The following is a 14,026-nucleotide window of genomic DNA, read 5'->3' as shown; positions in this document are numbered from 1 at the left end:
TCTGCTCTTTCTACGTTCTTTGACAAGTTCAAACCTAAATACGACTTCTAATTTTCTCTAAACATTAATATGAAGCCCAGATCTGATACTTTAACTTTTCCATTTTCATATTTCCAACAACAACTGAGACAAAGTATAAATGTCACACAAACTTCAAAATACGACTCTGGTGGGACTCGAACCCACAACCTTTGAATCACATCAGATCCCTAGAAGTCCAATGCTCTATCCATTGCGCCACAGAGCCACAAGTCTTTTACTTGAAGTAGGTGTTTTGTCAAATCTAGACACTCAACATTTTCCTGATGACTGGTAACAGAAAGATTTATTTTCTTTTTGCAATTTTACTTTTGTTTTCCTATTTGTAATGTTAAAACTGATCAGAAAGAAAAAGCATATAATGTAAAAGAGAAAGATCTATTTCATAATAAAACTCATTACATGCACTTTTTTAGTCTTATATGCCAGGAGTTAATTTTAAATTACTAACAGAGTTCCCTGTTGGTAAAGTGTGGGACAGTAATGTATGCAAGACTACAAAAGGGGTTCCTTTGGTTGATTTCTAACTCTCAAGCTTTGATCTTTTTTACTTTCTACATCTTCAATGCAGTAGCCACTGAGCCTCAGAAACTTAATCCGAGAAAAATGGCTTGGAACATCAGTTTCGTTGCACGCTAATGGGACACTGGTTTGGGAAGGATATTAGTCAAAACAAAGGAAATAATTTTAGCCATATGATAAGACTATCAGAGAACATTTGTTTTAGTCCAAATTAATGCTGGTAAATTTTCTGGAGTGCTCCTGTAGATATCCTGACTTTAGCAGTCAGCTATGCTTTTCTTTAGAAGTTTTTCCTTTCCTCATTTTTTCCTTTTACAGTTTTTCGAAAAATATCTAGGACTGTACATTAATGGCCAAAAGTTTTCAGACTGATACAAAATTTGGCTTTCACAAAGTTTACTGCTTCAGATTTTATAGTGGTAATTTGTGTTAACTCTAGATTATTATGAAAAGAGATCAGATGATTTGTCCAAAATTATAAACTAATTTCTTACCATAAAAATAAACTTAATCACAAAAAACTAATTTCCGCTGAATTTCAGCTCTCCAAAAATTACCTACTTACATGAATTCAGTGATCTTGTTAGCGAAGCAGAAAGTGTTTATGAGGACAAGGCAGCTGATATCACTCTGTTCTCATCTTTAAACTTGTTTTGCCTCTTTTTAGCCAAAGAATGTCCACGTTTTGCATAATGACCTAAAATTCATAACAAAAAAACATATCATCAATCTATGGATGGACTGGAGTATGCTTGTGCCACATTTGCATTTTGTTAAGTTATAGTTGAAAAATAAGCCAAAAATATCTAGAAACCCCAAATCCAGACAGTAGAGATCGTAAATAAATATCTTATAAACACATAATAAATCAACTTTTAAAAAGGTTCAAATTAAAAAAAGAACTTGGGACTAATGAAAACAGGACATAGAACACCAAACACTAGACCAAAAATATGCAATAATGAATTGTGCCCTATCTGCTATCCTTTGGGTCAATGAGCCTTAAGTATCTGCTCTTTCTACATTCTTTGACAAGTTCAAACCTAAATACATCTGAGACAAAGTATAAATGTCACACAAACTTCAAAATACGACTCTGGTGGGACTCGAACCCACAACCTTTAAATCACATCAGTTCCCTAGAAGTCCAGTGCGCTATCCATTGCGCCACAGAGCCACAAGTCTTTTATTTGAAGTAGGTGTTTTGTCAAGTCTAGACACTCAACATTTTCCTGATGACTGGTAACAGAAAGATTTCTTTTCTCTTTGCAATTTTACTTTTGTTTTCTTATTTGTAAAGTTAAAACTGATCAGAAAGAAAAAGCATATAATGTAAAAGAGAAAGATCTATTTCATAATAAAACTCATTGCATGCACTTTTTTAGTCTTATATGCCAGGAGTAGAGTTGAGCGACTTTTAGTTTTTTAGGGTCGAGTCGAGTGGAATCGGCCGATTATCGCGAAAAGTCGGGGATCGACCGAAACACGAAACCCAATGCAAGTCAATGGGGGAGCATAGTCGGCAGTGAGTGGAGGCCAGGAACACATGTACAGTGCCCATTTTAATGGCAAAAACATCCATTCTTGTTACTGAAGCTTGTCGATCTTAATTTACCTTATAATAATAGTAAGGCATTGGAAATTGGGGGTCATTTGGCTAAAGCTGTGGGGGGTAGGGCTGGTTCAAGTATTTAGTGGGCCCAGGAAATCTGGACCACGTCACGGCAGTGGAGCAGGGAGAGGTAAGTATTTCAACTTTGCAAGTGCTGTGATCCTGAGCAAGCAGGGGGGGCCCACTCGTTGGCATTGGGCCCCTCAAGGTACGGCGGTGTTTGCACGGCGGGGGGCGCTGTTGTGAATTCCGCTTTTGGGCTCCCTCCGGTGGTTGTAAGTGGCACTTTTGTGAGTTCTGCTCTTGGGCTCCCTCCGGTGGTTTTAAGTGGTATGGCTGCTCCTTGGATTTAGCAGTTTGCAGCTGCTTCCACTGATTGTCTTTCTGCTCGGCTATTTATGCCTGGCTCTTCCCTTCAGCCAGTGCCACTTGTCAATGGTTCCTGGTTGGATTCACATCTCTCTTGGATTTCCCTGATATCCTGACCAGTTCAGCAAAGTTAAGTCCTTGCTTTGCTCTTTTCTGTCCACATGTTGTGGACTTATTCGTTCTGTGCATTCTATGTTTTGTCCAGCTTGTTAGTATTAATTCTGTTAAGCTGGAAGCTCTGGGAAGCAGATTTACCCTCCACACCTTTAGTCAGGTGTGGAGATTTTTGTAAACTCTGTGTGGATTTTGTAGTTTTTAATACTGACCGCACAGTATTCTATCCTGTCTTATCTATCTAGCTAGACTGGCCTCCTGTGCTACATCCTGGTTTCATTCTGTGTATGTCTTTTCCCTCTCCACTCACAGTCATTACTTGTGGGGGGCTATCTATCCTTTGGGGATTTTCTCTGAGGCAAGATAGTTTTCCTGTTTCTATCTTTAGGGGTAGTTAGTTCTCAGGCTGTGACGAGGTGCCTAGGGAGTGACAGGAGCATCCCACAACTACTTCTAGTGTTGTGTTGAGCTTAGGGACTGCGGTCAGTACAGATACTCCTTCAGAGCTCGTCCCATGTTGCTCCTAAACCACCAGTTCATAACAGTACAAGTGGCCAAAAATGAATTAAATGCATCTCAAAAGAAGGAAAAAAAAATTCTGAGCCATTTTTTTTTTCTGTGCTCTGTTTTGTCTTTTTTTTCCTCTTGATCTCTGGGTGGTTCAGGATTTATGCTCTGGCATGGATGTTCAGGGTTTATTTTCTCGTGTGGATCAACTTGCTGCAAGAGTACAGAGTATCCAAGATTATGTTGTCCAGACTCCGGCTTTGGAGCCTAAAAATCCTACTCCTGATTTGTTTTTTGGGGACAGATCCAAGTTTTTGAACTTTAAAAATAACTGCAAATTGTTTTTTGCTTTGAAACCCCGTTCTTCTGGTGATCCCATTCAGCAAGTTAAAATCATCATATCCTTGCTGCGTGGTGACCCTCAGGACTGGGCATTCTCCATTGAATCAGGGGATCCGGCATTGCTGAATGTAGACGCATTTTTTCAAGCGCTCGGATTATTGTATGACGAACCTAATTCTGTGGATCACGCAGACAAAACCCTGTTGGCCCTGTGTCAGGGTCGGGAAGCGGCAGAATTATACTGCCAGAAATTTAGGAAATGGTCTGTGCTCACTAAATGGAATGAGGATGCTCTGGCTGCTATTTTCAGAAAAGGTCTTTCTGAAGCCCTTAAAGATGTTATGGTGGGCTTCCCTACGCCTGCTGGTTTGAGTGAATCTATGTCTCTAGCCATTCAGATTGATCGGCGTCTGCGTGAGCGCAAAGCTGTGCACCATATGGCAGTGTCCTCTGGGCAGAGTCCTGAGCCTATGCAATGTGATAGGATTTTGACTAGAACAGAACAGCAGGAATTCAGACGTCAGAATAGGCTCTGTTTTTACTGTGGTGATTCTGCTCGTTATTTCTGATTGCCCTAAGCGTACTAGGAGGGTCGCTAGGTCTGTTACCATCAGTACTGTACAGCCTAAATTTCTTTTATCTGTCACCCTGATTTGCTCATTGTCGTCCTTTTCTGTCATGGCGTTTGTGGATTCGGGCGCTGCCCTGAACTTAATGGACTTAGAATTCGCCAGGCGCTGTGGTTTTCCCTTGCAGCCTTTGCAGAGCCCTATTCCTTTGAGAGGCATTGATGCTACACCATTGGCCAAGGATAAACCTCAGTACTGGACGCAGATGACCATGTACATGGCTCCAGCACATCAGGAAGATTGCCGTTTTCTGGTGTTGCATAACCTGCATGATGTTGTTGTACTGGGTTTTCCATGGTTACAGGAACATAATCCAGTGCTGGATTGGAAATCTATGTCTGTGACTAGTTGGGGTTGTCAAGGGGTACATAGTGACGTTCCTTTGATGTCAATTTCCTCTTTCCCCTCTTCTGAGGTCCCTGAGTTTTTGTCGGATTTCCAGGATGTATTTGATGAGCCCAAGTCCAGTTCCCTTCCTCCACATAGGGACTGTGATTGTGCTATTAACTTAATTCCAGGTTGTAAGTTCCCTAAGGGCCGTCTTTTCAATCTGTCTGTGCCAGAGCATGCTGCTATGCGGAGTTATGTTAAGGAATCTTTGGAGAAGGGGCATATTCGGCCGTCTTCGTCACCATTGGAAGCGGGTTTCTTTTTTGTTGCTAAGAAGGATGGCTCCTTGAGACCCTGTATAGATTATCGTCTTCTTAATAAGATCACAGTCAAATTCCAATACCCCTTGCCTTTGCTTTCTGATTTGTTTGCTCAGATTAAGGGGGCTAGTTGGTTCACTAAGATTGACCTCTGAGGGGCATATAATCTTATTCGTATTAAACAGGGTGACGAATGGAAAACTGCATTTAATACGCCCGAAGGCCATTTTGAATACCTTGTGATGCCATTCGGGCTCTCTAATGCTCCATCTGTGTTCCAATCTTTTATGCATGATATTTTCCGCAATTATCTTGATAAATTCATGGTTGTATATTTGGATGATATTTTGATTTTTTCCGATGATTGGGAGTCTCACGTGAAGCAGGTCAGGATGGTATTCCAGATCCTTCGTGATAATGCTTTATTTGTGAAGGGGTCTAAGTGCCTATTCGGAGTTCAGAAGGTCTCTTTTTTGGGTTTTGTTTTTTCTCCCTCGTCTATGGAAATGGATCCTGTTAAGGTCCAAGCTATTCATGACTGGATTCAACCCACATCTGTGAAGAGCCTTCAAAAATTTTTGGGCTTTGCTAATTTCTATCGCCGTTTCATTGCCAACTTTTCCAGTGTGGTTAAGCCCCTTACTGATTTGACTAAGAAAGGCGCTGATGTGGCGAATTGGTCCTCTGCGGCTGTTGAGGCCTTTCGGGAGCTTAAACGCCGATTTACTTCTGCCCCTGTGTTGCGTCAGCCGGATGTTTCTCTTCCTTTTCAGGTTGAGGTTGACGCTTCTGAGATTGGGGCAGGGGCCGTTTTGTCTCAGAGGGATTCTGAAGGTTCTTTGATGAAACCGTGTGCTTTTTTTTCCCGAAAGTTTTCGCCTGCGGAACGCAATTATGATGTCGGCAATCGGGAGTTGTTGGCTATGAAGTGGGCGTTTGAGGAGTGGCGACATTGGCTTGAGGGAGCTAAGCACCGCGTTGTGGTCTTGACTGATCATAAGAATCTGATTTACCTCGAGTCGGCCAAGCGGCTGAATCCTAGACAGGCTTGATGGTCCCTGTTTTTCTCCCGTTTTGATTTTGTGGTCTCGTATCTTCCGGAATCTAAGAATGTTAAGGCTGATGCCCTCTCTAGGAGTTTTTTGCCTGATTCTCCTGGAGTCCCTGAGCCGGTTGGCATTCTTAAGGAAGGGGTGATTCTTTCTGCCATCTCCCCTGATTTGCGGCGGGTGCTTCGGGAATTTCAGGCTGATAAGCCTGACCGCTGTCCAGTGGGGAAGCTGTTTGTTCCTGATAGATGGACAAGTAAGGTAATTTCTGAGGTTCATTGTTCAGTGTTGGCTGGTCATCCTGGGATTTTTGGTACCAGAGATTTGGTTGCTAGGTCCTTTTGGTGGCCTTCCTTGTCGTGCGATGTGCGTGCTTTTGTGCAGTCATGTGGGACTTGCGCCCGGGCCAAGCCTTGCTGTTCCCGCGCTAGTGGGTTGCTTTTGCCTTTGCCGGTCCCTGAGAGGCCCTGGACACATATTTCCATGGATTTTATTTCGGATCTTCCTGTTTCCCAGAAGATGTCTGTTATCTGGGTTGTTTGTGACCGGTTCTCTAAAATGGTCCATCTGGTACCTTTGCCTAAGTTGCCTTCCTCCTCTGATGTGGTTCCATTGTTTTTTCAGCATGTGGATCGTTTGCATGGCATTCCGGAGAATATTGTGTCTGACAGAGGTTCTCAGTTTGTCTCTAGGTTTTGGCAGGCCTTTTGTGCTAGGATGGGCATTGATTTGTCTTTTTCTTCGGCGTTTCATCCTCAGACTAATGGCCAAACTGAGCGAACTAATCAGACCTTGGAAACCTATTTGAGATGCTTTGTGTCTGCTGATCAGGATGATTGGGTGGCTTTCTTGCCGTTGGCCGAGTTTGCCCTTAATTATAGGACTAGTTCAGCTACTTTGGTTTCACCTTTCTTTTGTAATTTTGGTTTTCATCCTCGTTTTTCTTCTGGGCAGGTTGAGCCTTCTGACCTTCCTGGTGTGGATTCTGTGGTGGACAGGCTGCAGCAGATTTGGACTCATGTGGTGGACAATTTGACGTTGTCTCAGGAAAAGGCTCAACATTTTGCTAACCGCCGTCGGTGTGTTGGTCCCCGGCTTTGTGTGGGGGATTTGGTTTGGTTGTCTTCTTGTCAGGTTCCTATGAAGGTTTCTTCCCCTAAGTTTAAGCCTCGGTTTAATGGTCCTTATAAGATTTCTGAAATTATCAATCCTGTGTCTTTTCGTTTGGCTCTTCCAGCCTCTTTTGCCATTCATAATGTTTTCCATAGATCTTTGTTGCGGAGATATGTGGTGCCCGTTGTTCCCTCGGTTGATCCTCCTGCCCTATTACAGTTTTTCGAAAAATATCTAGGACTGTACATTAATGGCCAAAAGTTTTCAGACTGATACAAAATTTGGCTTTCACAAAGTTTACTGCTTCAGATTTTATAGTGGTAATTTGTGTTAACTCTAGATTATTATGAAAAGAGATCAGATGATTTGTCCAAAATTATAAACTAATTTCTTACCATAAAAATAAACTTAATCACAAAAAACTAATTTCCGCTGAATTTCAGCTCTCCAAAAATTACCTACTTACATGAATTCAGTGATCTTGTTAGCGAAGCAGAAAGTGTTTATGAGGACAAGGCAGCTGATATCACTCTGTTCTCATCTTTAAACTTGTTTTGCCTCTTTTTAGCCAAAGAATGTCCACGTTTTGCATAATGACCTAAAATTCATAACAAAAAAACATATCATCAATCTATGGATGGACTGGAGTATGCTTGTGCCACATTTGCATTTTGTTAAGTTATAGTTGAAAAATAAGCCAAAAATATCTAGAAACCCCAAATCCAGACAGTAGAGATCGTAAATAAATATCTTATAAACACATAAAAAATCAACTTTTAAAAAGGTTCAAATTAAAAAAAGAACTTGGGACTACTGAAAACAGGACATAGAACACCAAACACTAGGCCAAAAATATGCAATAATGAATTGTGCCCTATCTGCTATCCTTTGGGTCAATGAGCCTTCAGTATCTGCTCTTTCTACGTTCTTTGACAAGTTCAAACCTAAATACGACTTCTAATTTTCTCTAAACATTAATATGAAGCCCAGATCTGATACTTTAACTTTTCCATTTTCATATTTCCAACAACAACTGAGACAAAGTATAAATGTCACACAAACTTCAAAATACGACTCTGGTGGGACTCGAACCCACAACCTTTGAATCACATCAGATCCCTAGAAGTCCAATGCTCTATCCATTGCGCCACAGAGCCACAAGTCTTTTACTTGAAGTAGGTGTTTTGTCAAATCTAGACACTCAACATTTTCCTGATGACTGGTAACAGAAAGATTTATTTTCTTTTTGCAATTTTACTTTTGTTTTCCTATTTGTAATGTTAAAACTGATCAGAAAGAAAAAGCATATAATGTAAAAGAGAAAGATCTATTTCATAATAAAACTCATTACATGCACTTTTTTAGTCTTATATGCCAGGAGTTAATTTTAAATTACTAACAGAGTTCCCTGTTGGTAAAGTGTGGGACAGTAATGTATGCAAGACTACAAAAGGGGTTCCTTTGGTTGATTTCTAACTCTCAAGCTTTGATCTTTTTTACTTTCTACATCTTCAATGCAGTAGCCACTGAGCCTCAGAAACTTAATCCGAGAAAAATGGCTTGGAACATCAGTTTCGTTGCACGCTAATGGGACACTGGTTTGGGAAGGATATTAGTCAAAACAAAGGAAATAATTTTAGCCATATGATAAGACTATCAGAGAACATTTGTTTTAGTCCAAATTAATGCTGGTAAATTTTCTGGAGTGCTCCTGTAGATATCCTGACTTTAGCAGTCAGCTATGCTTTTCTTTAGAAGTTTTTCCTTTCCTCATTTTTTCCTTTTACAGTTTTTCGAAAAATATCTAGGACTGTACATTAATGGCCAAAAGTTTTCAGACTGATACAAAATTTGGCTTTCACAAAGTTTACTGCTTCAGATTTTATAGTGGTAATTTGTGTTAACTCTAGATTATTATGAAAAGAGATCAGATGATTTGTCCAAAATTATAAACTAATTTCTTACCATAAAAATAAACTTAATCACAAAAAACTAATTTCCGCTGAATTTCAGCTCTCCAAAAATTACCTACTTACATGAATTCAGTGATCTTGTTAGCGAAGCAGAAAGTGTTTATGAGGACAAGGCAGCTGATATCACTCTGTTCTCATCTTTAAACTTGTTTTGCCTCTTTTTAGCCAAAGAATGTCCACGTTTTGCATAATGACCTAAAATTCATAACAAAAAAACATATCATCAATCTATGGATGGACTGGAGTATGCTTGTGCCACATTTGCATTTTGTTAAGTTATAGTTGAAAAATAAGCCAAAAATATCTAGAAACCCCAAATCCAGACAGTAGAGATCGTAAATAAATATCTTATAAACACATAATAAATCAACTTTTAAAAAGGTTCAAATTAAAAAAAGAACTTGGGACTAATGAAAACAGGACATAGAACACCAAACACTAGACCAAAAATATGCAATAATGAATTGTGCCCTATCTGCTATCCTTTGGGTCAATGAGCCTTAAGTATCTGCTCTTTCTACATTCTTTGACAAGTTCAAACCTAAATACATCTGAGACAAAGTATAAATGTCACACAAACTTCAAAATACGACTCTGGTGGGACTCGAACCCACAACCTTTAAATCACATCAGTTCCCTAGAAGTCCAGTGCGCTATCCATTGCGCCACAGAGCCACAAGTCTTTTATTTGAAGTAGGTGTTTTGTCAAGTCTAGACACTCAACATTTTCCTGATGACTGGTAACAGAAAGATTTCTTTTCTCTTTGCAATTTTACTTTTGTTTTCTTATTTGTAAAGTTAAAACTGATCAGAAAGAAAAAGCATATAATGTAAAAGAGAAAGATCTATTTCATAATAAAACTCATTGCATGCACTTTTTTAGTCTTATATGCCAGGAGTAGAGTTGAGCGACTTTTAGTTTTTTAGGGTCGAGTCGAGTGGAATCGGCCGATTATCGCGAAAAGTCGGGGATCGACCGAAACACGAAACCCAATGCAAGTCAATGGGGGAGCATAGTCGGCAGTGAGTGGAGGCCAGGAACACATGTACAGTGCCCATTTTAATGGCAAAAACATCCATTCTTGTTACTGAAGCTTGTCGATCTTAATTTACCTTATAATAATAGTAAGGCATTGGAAATTGGGGGTCATTTGGCTAAAGCTGTGGGGGGTAGGGCTGGTTCAAGTATTTAGTGGGCCCAGGAAATCTGGACCACGTCACGGCAGTGGAGCAGGGAGAGGTAAGTATTTCAACTTTGCAAGTGCTGTGATCCTGAGCAAGCAGGGGGGGCCCACTCGTTGGCATTGGGCCCCTCAAAGTACGGCGGTGTTTGCACGGCGGGGGGCGCTGTTGTGAATTCCGCTTTTGGGCTCCCTCCGGTGGTTGTAAGTGGCACTTTTGTGAGTTCTGCTCTTGGGCTCCCTCCGGTGGTTTTAAGTGGTATGGCTGCTCCTTGGATTTAGCAGTTTGCAGCTGCTTCCACTGATTGTCTTTCTGCTCGGCTATTTATGCCTGGCTCTTCCCTTCAGCCAGTGCCACTTGTCAATGGTTCCTGGTTGGATTCACATCTCTCTTGGATTTCCCTGATATCCTGACCAGTTCAGCAAAGTTAAGTCCTTGCTTTGCTCTTTTCTGTCCACATGTTGTGGACTTATTCGTTCTGTGCATTCTATGTTTTGTCCAGCTTGTTAGTATTAATTCTGTTAAGCTGGAAGCTCTGGGAAGCAGATTTACCCTCCACACCTTTAGTCAGGTGTGGAGATTTTTGTAAACTCTGTGTGGATTTTGTAGTTTTTAATACTGACCGCACAGTATTCTATCCTGTCTTATCTATCTAGCTAGACTGGCCTCCTGTGCTACATCCTGGTTTCATTCTGTGTATGTCTTTTCCCTCTCCACTCACAGTCATTACTTGTGGGGGGCTATCTATCCTTTGGGGATTTTCTCTGAGGCAAGATAGTTTTCCTGTTTCTATCTTTAGGGGTAGTTAGTTCTCAGGCTGTGACGAGGTGCCTAGGGAGTGACAGGAGCATCCCACAACTACTTCTAGTGTTGTGTTGAGCTTAGGGACTGCGGTCAGTACAGATACTCCTTCAGAGCTCGTCCCATGTTGCTCCTAAACCACCAGTTCATAACAGTACAAGTGGCCAAAAATGAATTAAATGCATCTCAAAAGAAGGAAAAAAAAATTCTGAGCCATTTTTTTTTTCTGTGCTCTGTTTTGTCTTTTTTTTCCTCTTGATCTCTGGGTGGTTCAGGATTTATGCTCTGGCATGGATGTTCAGGGTTTATTTTCTCGTGTGGATCAACTTGCTGCAAGAGTACAGAGTATCCAAGATTATGTTGTCCAGACTCCGGCTTTGGAGCCTAAAAATCCTACTCCTGATTTGTTTTTTGGGGACAGATCCAAGTTTTTGAACTTTAAAAATAACTGCAAATTGTTTTTTGCTTTGAAACCCCGTTCTTCTGGTGATCCCATTCAGCAAGTTAAAATCATCATATCCTTGCTGCGTGGTGACCCTCAGGACTGGGCATTCTCCATTGAATCAGGGGATCCGGCATTGCTGAATGTAGACGCATTTTTTCAAGCGCTCGGATTATTGTATGACGAACCTAATTCTGTGGATCACGCAGACAAAACCCTGTTGGCCCTGTGTCAGGGTCGGGAAGCGGCAGAATTATACTGCCAGAAATTTAGGAAATGGTCTGTGCTCACTAAATGGAATGAGGATGCTCTGGCTGCTATTTTCAGAAAAGGTCTTTCTGAAGCCCTTAAAGATGTTATGGTGGGCTTCCCTACGCCTGCTGGTTTGAGTGAATCTATGTCTCTAGCCATTCAGATTGATCGGCGTCTGCGTGAGCGCAAAGCTGTGCACCATATGGCAGTGTCCTCTGGGCAGAGTCCTGAGCCTATGCAATGTGATAGGATTTTGACTAGAACAGAACAGCAGGAATTCAGACGTCAGAATAGGCTCTGTTTTTACTGTGGTGATTCTGCTCGTTATTTCTGATTGCCCTAAGCGTACTAGGAGGGTCGCTAGGTCTGTTACCATCAGTACTGTACAGCCTAAATTTCTTTTATCTGTCACCCTGATTTGCTCATTGTCGTCCTTTTCTGTCATGGCGTTTGTGGATTCGGGCGCTGCCCTGAACTTAATGGACTTAGAATTCGCCAGGCGCTGTGGTTTTCCCTTGCAGCCTTTGCAGAGCCCTATTCCTTTGAGAGGCATTGATGCTACACCATTGGCCAAGGATAAACCTCAGTACTGGACGCAGATGACCATGTACATGGCTCCAGCACATCAGGAAGATTGCCGTTTTCTGGTGTTGCATAACCTGCATGATGTTGTTGTACTGGGTTTTCCATGGTTACAGGAACATAATCCAGTGCTGGATTGGAAATCTATGTCTGTGACTAGTTGGGGTTGTCAAGGGGTACATAGTGACGTTCCTTTGATGTCAATTTCCTCTTTCCCCTCTTCTGAGGTCCCTGAGTTTTTGTCGGATTTCCAGGATGTATTTGATGAGCCCAAGTCCAGTTCCCTTCCTCCACATAGGGACTGTGATTGTGCTATTAACTTAATTCCAGGTTGTAAGTTCCCTAAGGGCCGTCTTTTCAATCTGTCTGTGCCAGAGCATGCTGCTATGCGGAGTTATGTTAAGGAATCTTTGGAGAAGGGGCATATTCGGCCGTCTTCGTCACCATTGGAAGCGGGTTTCTTTTTTGTTGCTAAGAAGGATGGCTCCTTGAGACCCTGTATAGATTATCGTCTTCTTAATAAGATCACAGTCAAATTCCAATACCCCTTGCCTTTGCTTTCTGATTTGTTTGCTCAGATTAAGGGGGCTAGTTGGTTCACTAAGATTGACCTCTGAGGGGCATATAATCTTATTCGTATTAAACAGGGTGACGAATGGAAAACTGCATTTAATACGCCCGAAGGCCATTTTGAATACCTTGTGATGCCATTCGGGCTCTCTAATGCTCCATCTGTGTTCCAATCTTTTATGCATGATATTTTCCGCAATTATCTTGATAAATTCATGGTTGTATATTTGGATGATATTTTGATTTTTTCCGATGATTGGGAGTCTCACGTGAAGCAGGTCAGGATGGTATTCCAGATCCTTCGTGATAATGCTTTATTTGTGAAGGGGTCTAAGTGCCTATTCGGAGTTCAGAAGGTCTCTTTTTTGGGTTTTGTTTTTTCTCCCTCGTCTATGGAAATGGATCCTGTTAAGGTCCAAGCTATTCATGACTGGATTCAACCCACATCTGTGAAGAGCCTTCAAAAATTTTTGGGCTTTGCTAATTTCTATCGCCGTTTCATTGCCAACTTTTCCAGTGTGGTTAAGCCCCTTACTGATTTGACTAAGAAAGGCGCTGATGTGGCGAATTGGTCCTCTGCGGCTGTTGAGGCCTTTCGGGAGCTTAAACGCCGATTTACTTCTGCCCCTGTGTTGCGTCAGCCGGATGTTTCTCTTCCTTTTCAGGTTGAGGTTGACGCTTCTGAGATTGGGGCAGGGGCCGTTTTGTCTCAGAGGGATTCTGAAGGTTCTTTGATGAAACCGTGTGCTTTTTTTTCCCGAAAGTTTTCGCCTGCGGAACGCAATTATGATGTCGGCAATCGGGAGTTGTTGGCTATGAAGTGGGCGTTTGAGGAGTGGCGACATTGGCTTGAGGGAGCTAAGCACCGCGTTGTGGTCTTGACTGATCATAAGAATCTGATTTACCTCGAGTCGGCCAAGCGGCTGAATCCTAGACAGGCTTGATGGTCCCTGTTTTTCTCCCGTTTTGATTTTGTGGTCTCGTATCTTCCGGAATCTAAGAATGTTAAGGCTGATGCCCTCTCTAGGAGTTTTTTGCCTGATTCTCCTGGAGTCCCTGAGCCGGTTGGCATTCTTAAGGAAGGGGTGATTCTTTCTGCCATCTCCCCTGATTTGCGGCGGGTGCTTCGGGAATTTCAGGCTGATAAGCCTGACCGCTGTCCAGTGGGGAAGCTGTTTGTTCCTGATAGATGGACAAGTAAGGTAATTTCTGAGGTTCATTGTTCAGTGTTGGCTGGTCATCCTGGGATTTTTGGTACCAGAGATTTGGTTGCTAGGT

At 41.8% G+C, this 14,026-nt stretch overlaps 4 non-coding genes across 4 annotated transcripts; all 4 read right to left on the bottom strand.

Moving 5' to 3' along the window:
• Window positions 1-161: 161 nt before the first annotated feature.
• On the bottom strand, window positions 162-247 carry TRNAR-UCU (transfer RNA arginine (anticodon UCU)). The gene is given in 2 exon segments: window positions 162-197; window positions 211-247. It is a non-coding gene; the product is annotated as a tRNA-Arg (tRNA).
• Window positions 248-1,652: 1,405 nt separating this feature from the next.
• On the bottom strand, window positions 1,653-1,738 carry TRNAR-UCU (transfer RNA arginine (anticodon UCU)). The gene is given in 2 exon segments: window positions 1,653-1,688; window positions 1,702-1,738. It is a non-coding gene; the product is annotated as a tRNA-Arg (tRNA).
• A 6,279-nt stretch (window positions 1,739-8,017) lies between these two features.
• On the bottom strand, window positions 8,018-8,103 carry TRNAR-UCU (transfer RNA arginine (anticodon UCU)). The gene is given in 2 exon segments: window positions 8,018-8,053; window positions 8,067-8,103. It is a non-coding gene; the product is annotated as a tRNA-Arg (tRNA).
• A 1,405-nt stretch (window positions 8,104-9,508) lies between these two features.
• Window positions 9,509-9,594, bottom strand: TRNAR-UCU (transfer RNA arginine (anticodon UCU)). The gene is given in 2 exon segments: window positions 9,509-9,544; window positions 9,558-9,594. It is a non-coding gene; the product is annotated as a tRNA-Arg (tRNA).
• Window positions 9,595-14,026: the final 4,432 nt, after the last annotated feature.

This window comes from Ranitomeya imitator, chromosome 1, assembly GCF_032444005.1.
Source record: "Ranitomeya imitator isolate aRanImi1 chromosome 1, aRanImi1.pri, whole genome shotgun sequence".
Taxonomy (NCBI): Eukaryota; Metazoa; Chordata; class Amphibia; order Anura; family Dendrobatidae; genus Ranitomeya; species Ranitomeya imitator.
This window is presented reverse-complemented; position numbering and strand designations above follow the sequence as displayed.